Below are 8,655 nucleotides of genomic sequence, written 5' to 3'. Positions count from 1 at the left end.
GCTCTAAAGATTGCCGGTTGTGTCCATACAGTAAGTACTAGTAGTGGAGAGGGTATTATAGCATTCCCGACTCACTAAGCGCTTCATTCAGTAAGTGTTCTAGGGTGAGCTTTCCGAACTCTCGACTAAAGGCCCGTTAGGGTGAGGGTGAGCTTGCCGAACTCTCGACCACCAGGAGAGGTAACGTGTGAGGAGACGACCCGGTACGGGGCTCGACCAATAGGCCCGTAGGGACGGAGTCACTCACTATTCATATGGTGAGGGTGCGTAAGCACACTTGACTGTCAAGGCCGCCATCGATTTGGAAGCTCACCTTCCGCAAAGAAGTGAGGGACTCGGTTGAGGAGGTCGAGGCCGCCATCACCCGGTAGGGGGCTCGACCAACGGGAGAGGACCGGTAGGGGCTCGACCGAGGTTACGAGGGAGAGGAACAACTCTCTTTTGGGGCCCCTCAAATAAACACCCCAAAAGCTGCCATCAACGCGAAGAAGGCCGCCATCGACTCACTATTCATATGGTGAGGGCGCTTTCCTGTAATCAGGGAAGGTAATGATATTCTGGAAAACTCTCCGGAATATAAGCATAGGGAAGCTAAAGAAGCCATATACAACGGTGATATGCTCTGGCGGTGTATTTATACGGAAGCGTTCGTAGAAGCTGAGCGCGCTTGGGCAGTAGAAAAGGCATTGGAGAGAGAGAGGGAAGATAACGAAGCGGTGGAGGAGGGGTCACTCTCTCTTTCAGCTCCCTCTTCTACTGAGGTAGAGTAAATATAGTACGTTACCAAAGTAGCTTGGGATGACACTGCAAGCTTTCGTTTGGGCATAATATAGTCTCCATGGTTGGAGAGTCTTACTGGCACTATACTTGTTTCCGTCTCTAATATAGTAGTATATCTCCGATCGAGGACTTTCTCTTGGCAGCTCCGATCACTTGTAAAAAGAAATGACACGATCTAAAGTGATTTTATTATTGTCCCAAACATACGCATCTCTGTAGAGTACTTTCCCTCCATATCTCTGATACTTATGCATGGGCACTCTCTAGCATTTGCAACGCCCACTTTGCTTTCTTAAATTCCCACTTCTTGGGTCGCTCAACCAAAGAAATAAGTAAGCGACTGCTGAAGCGTAATTACATATATAAATAATTATCAGCAGTATAGCAAATGCATATTACTTACGATCATGCCTACCCTACCAGGCGTACCACCTGGGATTTCTTTTAGGGGAATAAAGAAAAGGCCAGAACCTTACCGGCAAGCAAGAGATGAGCTCAAAACCTACCCTTCCCTCCCTTATCAATAAAGAAGGATAGGACCTTACCTTAACCTGAGCAGAGCTCTGCTATGCGGCTTATTCGGCATAGTGCCTGGACTCTTTTGGTGCTGCTGCATGCATGGTTTGGACCAACTTGTGAACCTGGTCCATTCGGTCAGAGAGATGGGAATTTCACGAGTGATAACCTGGCGTCTCCGGATGATAGCGAGTTAGAATGTGAATGAACCTGGTCCATCGAGATGGGAAATTGAATAATTCAAGTGGGCATTGCGAAATGATATAGAGGAGTCTGAACGGGTGGCCTCTCAATACGTACCCGCGGGCTGGGGTGCTTCCCGTCTCGAGCAGATGGAACCTGATCCGATTGTTATTCCGCCACTTTACCCAGATCCACCAGTTCCTACTATTTTTTCTGGATCTGCTACCTTTTGTCTGAGAAGCCGCAAGAGAAGCTAGCTAAGCCCGAAAAGCAAGATAAGAAGTATAGTATCCGAGTAGCCAAGCCCAGCTATGACTGGCATCGACACGTGGATCGACTAGCAACTATTATTGAGTGCATCGACTCTTGGATCGACTGCTGGGCACGAACTAGAGCTTCTTCCTTCACTGACCAGAGTTATAGCTGCACTAAGTAGAGCTTGTATCACTTACAAGAGCTTCTAGCGATGACTAAGCTTGTAGAATGACACCGGCAATGAGAAAAGGTAAGAACTCCCAACAATGACTGCTGGAAAGAACTACTAGTTATGATCGGTGGCTATGACTAGCTATGGGGGTCTAACCTTTCCATACCGGCTATGTGGGTTGACCTAATTCCTATCGGCTATGTGGGTAGTCGCTTTCCCTATTGGCTACGTGGGTAGGGTACTATTACCCTGATTCCCCAGTACGCCCCTGGATCAATCCTAGGATGCTTAACAGGATACATCCATGCTTTAAGTGTTACCGATGGAGGAGTTGTGGCCGAATCAAAGATAGATTGAAGCTTAGCGAAATAGAGTGGTGGTGGAATAAGCCCAGTCGTTTGAGTGAGGTGGGTAGGAGCACCAAGTCAATGAACCACCGATACTGATTGGATTCTTACAATGATGCTAGCTGGCCGTATCAGAGCGGACAATGGAAGAAGGAGGGGACCGAAGCCAAGTCGTGTGAGGTAGATCACCGATTCCATGAAACACCCTTACCCTCTGACCAACGTTGCCTTTATACACCTTTCCTTATGGACTTGCCTTCCGCTTTATGTTAAACATCCGTAGTCAGTTCGCATTCATTCCGTATTTTGTTCGCTTTCATTTCACTTTCTCTAGATCCGCCCCCTAAAACATTACCCTTTCTATTCGCTTTACGTACACCTCCCCAGTAACACCCAGGATGGATCAGTCCACCGTCACACAGGAAGGATCACCCTGGACGAGGAAACTATCCTACAGCCCCCAGTACCCAATTACTTGCACCTTTCACTTTTCCCAATACCCTTATATGCCACCTTTCATTACCAAATTTACCATCTCTTGGGCCGCCACCTTTCTTTCAGTGATCGCGCTACCTTTATGTACTTAATTTTACACTTATCGGAAGGCCAGGGTCAAATAGGATAACTCGATAGTCCACGTTTCACTATTGAAATTCCCAGTTTGCACAAGCAATCTTTTAACTTGAACGATTTCCACCCCGATCCGTGGATTTTACCTAAAGTGTCAGTCAGGGTTCGGCATTTTATTTACCCACCCGGAAGTGAAATCCTGCAGATGAAGTAGGGCTCCCACTGTAAGTACATAATGGGAATGTGCAACCACATAATGAGTATCATGTAGAGCAATGGCTAGCCCATGGCTAGTCCTATTCCAGTGAGTCCTTTTATCTATGGTGGACGGAAAGACCCTGCAGCAGATAACATGGGTGTAAGGAATGGGATTCATAACTTTCTTACTCGTCCAGCTTGTCCATCTCGCGATGGCTAATTCCTTTCTCTTTGATTTCATGAATGCCTATGCAGGTAGGTAGTTATCTGACTGGCTCAACGATGATTTCTACTTCGGAGAAGGAGCAGGATGAATAAGTTTCTTTCATATAGACAAGGAGTCGAAGAAATGTTTTTCAATGTTTGAAGGGTTATGTATCCTGGTGTTGTTATACCAGAGATGGTTCAAGTAAGCATTATCCAATCGTTTACTAGCTATTGGGTACATCGTATAGATCACTCACATAGAACCTGGCACGAACACACATCCTGTGCACGTCGAAATGGTAACGAACTTAGAACCACTTCCATCCTATGCACGTCCAACTGATAACACACGTAGAATCGCCACCTTCTTGGGACGTGGGATGAGAACTGATAACACACTTAGAATCACCTCACTTTCTAACCACCTGCTGGAATGGGGTATCGATAACAAGGCACGTAGAACATCCCTTTCCTGTTTAAGTACTGCAACCGTTCATGCACGAACACCTAATTCCTGGGCATGTGTGATTAGAAACTATTAACGCACATAGAATCACCCCCTCCTTCCAGGCATGGGGAATCGAGAACAAGTGGGCACTAGGTTGTTTCCTTCTCTGCCCTTGCCAACGCCATTTCCATCATTCATCACCAACGCCATTGCCATTTCCAATGCCAATCAACATCGACATCGAACTCGAAATCATCCATATCTACCCACATCGAATCCATGTAAATATCCGCCTGGTGGGTGCTTCTTATGTCTGGCTTGTAGGGCATCTGTGGGGTGGCCCCTTACCATTGATTAGGCCCCTGTGAGTAACCTTTGTGGATTAGGTCCCATTGAGTAGACCCCTCCCATTGGATTAGTCCCCTTCGAATAGCTTTATGTGTACCTGTGTGCCCCCTCCCTCTCCCTGTGGATTAGTCCCTGTGACCGGTAGCCTCTGTGAGTAGGCCCCTCCTTGTGAGTAGCTGTAGGAACTCCTTCATGTTCGGTATCAATCGGTAAGGCTGCCAACGCTCAAGCATTCATTCGTCCATCTGTTGGACCACCCTTCTGTCTAATCAATCGATCACTAAATGGTGGTACTCCCCATCGATTCCTGGCATTCCCTGACAAGCGTGAATGAAACCATTTGTCTAAACAGGTGCATTGTAAGTAACGCATCTTAAATCTTACATTGTTCCGAACCGTTGAGCCAAGCCGTTGAGATTAGCGCAGTCGATTAGTGCAGTTGAATAGCGGAGTAGCCACAGATGAATAGCCAAGTAGCCATCCCCCACCAGTGGATTTTCCCCTATTTTATTAGCCCTGCAGTTAAATAGCGCAGCAACCATCCAAGTTGAGTAGCCCAGTTGAGTATCCAAGCCAATCAAAGCTAAAGATGATCCCAGCCAAGCCCCTGATCCTTGCCCCGCTATGACTGGCAATTGCTATGGCACTGCCCCCGTCTGTCAATGAATTGTTTCTCGGCACTGCCCTTAAGGCACGTACTCCTGGTCACGGAGAGCTGGTCACATACAACTATTGGGTACATACTATGGGTCACATAGAACCTGGCATGAACACCTATCGGGCACGGGGGATGGAAACTGGTGGGCACTAACAACCTCCTGGGCACTAACAAAATTGGTAACTGAAGGTTGTATAACACTGACCTTGTAGCACTGACTGGCAGCTTGTATAGTTCATGCACGAAGTATAGGTTCAATGGGTAGAGTTTCCATAATAGAGGTTCATGCACAAAGTATAGGTTCCCATGAGTCTAGATTCGATGACTAGAGCTTCCATTCATGCATTGACCAGAGCTTCATCATGCCATGCTGCATTGAGTAGAAATTATTGCTGCACCGACTAGCTCAGACTGACAACTGGCGATACTGTAACTCCTAGCAAAGAATCTTGGCATCGAGTGAATCAAGTAGCGGGATCGACTCTTTATGAGTACCTGGATTGAGTACAAGCATTGAGTACCGGAATTGACTTCATCATCTACTCTGGGATCGACTGCATCGAGTGATCGGCACCTGTCATTGATTGGCAGCATAGAGTAGCAGGATCACCTCTTGGATCGATTGCATTGACACCTGGATTGCGCCTCCCAGCATCGACACCTGGATCGACTACTATTGGCTCTCGGCAATGATGGGTGGGGATGGGTTGTTATCGGTTCATAGACAGAGAAGTAATACATAGTTCCCAAACAGAAAATAAGGTGCCTCCCTGAATCGACTAGCGGAAAATATTCCTTACATCTAGTGACTAACCACCACCAGAACTGGAATACTGGCATCGAAACCTACCTGAATAAGCCTGGTTCTTGGTTGTGCATCTGTGGTTAGGTAAGCTCCTCCGGTAGGTAGGTATTAGGTATAAAGAGAAAAAGGTAGGTAGTATATAGGTAGGTAGTTTGCTTTGTTTGGGTAGGCAGGTAATATTACTGTTTCTGCTAGATCAGATTCTTCTACTCTTGCCGATGCTCCATCTCCTAAGACAACGAACTTTGAAATGGTTCTTCTGTTCAACTCGGTCCTTTTGGAGATTGGGATGAGGATTTATGAATATATGGAATGATTCTACACCCGGCACAGAGAGACAATATGATATGTTAACCTCGGGAACTCCACCTTTGCCCGGAAGCTACGAATGCTCTAATCTTCGACCGGGAGGAGGGCGGCCGGGACGGAACTACCCGAATGGGAACCTAGGGATGGGCTTACCCATACCTAGAGAATGATAGATAGTTATAATGGCTGGTGATGAGGCCTTCTTGGCTAGCTTTCTGTCTTTCTGGCTTAGTTAGATGGTTACTAAGGCTGGCAGCTCTGCAGGATGATCTACTGGTGCTACTGTAACTGCTTGTGCTGCTTAAACTTATAAGAGCATAACCAACTTCTGAACCATTTGAAGGATATGAATGAACGAATGAGTAAGCGAATTAATCTCATTTTTATTAGTGCTTGGTACTGTTATTTCCCTTTCCGGATGATAGTTCTTCAAGTTGGGCTTTTGGGAGGTTCAAGTATGTGCTAGGCTTATGGCTGAAGGTTGGCTGAAGGTTCAAGGAATCTGGCTTCTGTTGGACTTGGCATGGCTGGTGATGAAGGCGGAAGGTTGAATGCTTCTGGTGGATGGCTCTTCTTGGCTTCTGTCCCTTCCTTAGCTCATTTCAAGTGTACTTTATTCCAAACCTTTGGGGCCCACGAGGTCCGAAAAAGAAAGCCAGTTTTCATAGCATAGGGGTTGGTAACAACTATAGATAGAAAAAAGCATAATGACATATATAACGAGCATCATTCAATCTCTCAAGAATGACTAATGAATCACATCGAATCTGGTATGACACATATCGATGCATTCATTCGTTATATACGTAATTACGCCAACCAACCACTATTACTGATTTGGAAGGGATGGCTGGCTTTCTTTCTAGCTTTCTTTCTGGCTGACTAACTGACTGACAGGAACTTCAATGGCGGAGGTTTTAGCAGAATACACTATTCGTTTTGCCATTTTAGGATGCGCAAGCAGGCTCGACCACTATTTACCCACCCACCCCAATCCCCTGAGGCGGAGGTTTTTCAAGATTTCGATGGCGGCCTCTCCTCTTGAAGAAAGCGTGACCGGTTAGGTGCTGGAAGGGCCTAGAATGGCCTCTGAGGTGTTTTTGGTAATCCCTCTTCGTTTCAATATCGTGATCGGATCTAGAATTTCAGGAGATAACATGCCCATAAAAATCAGGATTATGATTCAATTATGCTATCAGTTCCATTAATCATAAGAAAGAGGAAAAGGAACGAAGTGTGACTAGTTTCATCTTGTGGAAGTATATTACTACTAGATATATAGAATAGAAGAATCGTACGGCTACAACTATATTACAGACAAAAGCCACTGAAATACTTGGATACGGAAGGTAGTTAGGGGTCCGGGTCGTGTCTCAATCCCTTTCAGAGGAGCAACCTGAACTCGTGCTATGACTGACTTAACCGAAATCCCATCGGAGAGAACGAAGTGCAGTGAGCGCTCTTTAGGTGTGAATTCTATGGAGATATCCTTCGTCCATCTATCTATTGGTGGAATGCTATGCCATCTTTGTCTAACATAACGAAACAAAAACGCTAGTCGTCCCCGTGTCAATATTGGAGAGGGGTGGCCAAAAAGAAGTAGTTGCGATGTCCGTCCCCCACGACCCAATACTTGTTCGTTGATGGTCAAACGCTGTTGTGTGTCCGCCAGTGTGGCTGATCAAAAGACTGAATATCCAATCCAGCAGGGCCAGGTCGCAGCAACTAATAACTAGTAGTGCCTGCCTATAGTGTAGTGAGTGAAGGGAGTGCACGATGGATGAAGGATGAAAAGAAGTCGTCGCGAAATAAAAAGGTGGAGAACTTATAATTGATCCGCTGGTTTTTCCGACAGATCCCTTATCATAATGTCCGTGTCCTAGGAGGTTTATCAGGATATGCTAAGACCCGCATTCTCTCTACCTTGTGCGAATCCTCTCCTTATCAGTCGAGCAACTAAAGTTCCTCTCCTTATCAGTCGAGCAACTAAAGTTCCTCTCCTTATCAGTCGAGCAACTAAAGTTCCTCTCCTTATCAGTCGAGCCGATGGCGGCCTTATTAGTCGAGCGTGCTTACGCACCCTGCCGGTCCTCACTTCGAAAAAGATTGGATGCCTGATCGGCTCTCTCTATGGAATAATGACTCCCATCCATCAGGATCATAGCTCGGGCTTTTCAATGGCAGGCAAAGCCCTCATTGATTCCCACTACGTCCCGCTTCCTTCCCTCCAGAAGTATTCTAGGAGGGCTAGATTGAAGTATTTAAGGCTCAATCCCCTTTCCCGTGTTCTCTCACTAAATAACTCCCCCTCATGCATCACGGTGTTAAAGAGGGATAGGAACTTGAGAAGTGCAATGGTCCTTTCACTCATTCCATCACACTAGCGATTTTAGGCTCCATTGCCAGCGGGTTAAGCCAGTTCGATCAGTTAATAACTCCCTATCGGCTATAAGACAAAGAAGGGATGGGACTATACCTTGACCAGTTAGATCGGTTAAGCCAGTTCGATTAGTAACCTTCGTCGATCCCTTGGCCTTCGGCCTCGAGAACACAGATCCTACTCCTTACTTGACTGGCCTTACTTCCTGGTTCGAGAGAGGGTGGGGAAATGTTCTATAGTGGTAGCTCGATCTATCTCGATCTATACGATCGCGGCCCTCCTCTAAATAAGTATACATCTATGGCTGTTTCTTAAGCGATAAGAATCTATCCATCCTATGAACGGAACATCCTTCTTCTCTCCGTTACTTATTATCGGAACCATCTTCTCCCAACCTTCTTATCTACCCATCTTCTTATCTATCCGCCTCGCCTTCTTATCTACCATCCTATGAACGGAACATCCTTCTTCTCTCCGGA

Source organism: Pinus tabuliformis, chromosome 3_2 (assembly GCF_031772625.1).
Source record: "Pinus tabuliformis cultivar Carrire ecotype Pingquan chromosome 3_2, CPIR1, whole genome shotgun sequence".
Classification (NCBI taxonomy): Eukaryota; Viridiplantae; Streptophyta; class Pinopsida; order Pinales; family Pinaceae; genus Pinus; species Pinus tabuliformis.
Note: the sequence above shows the minus strand (reverse complement) of the source record.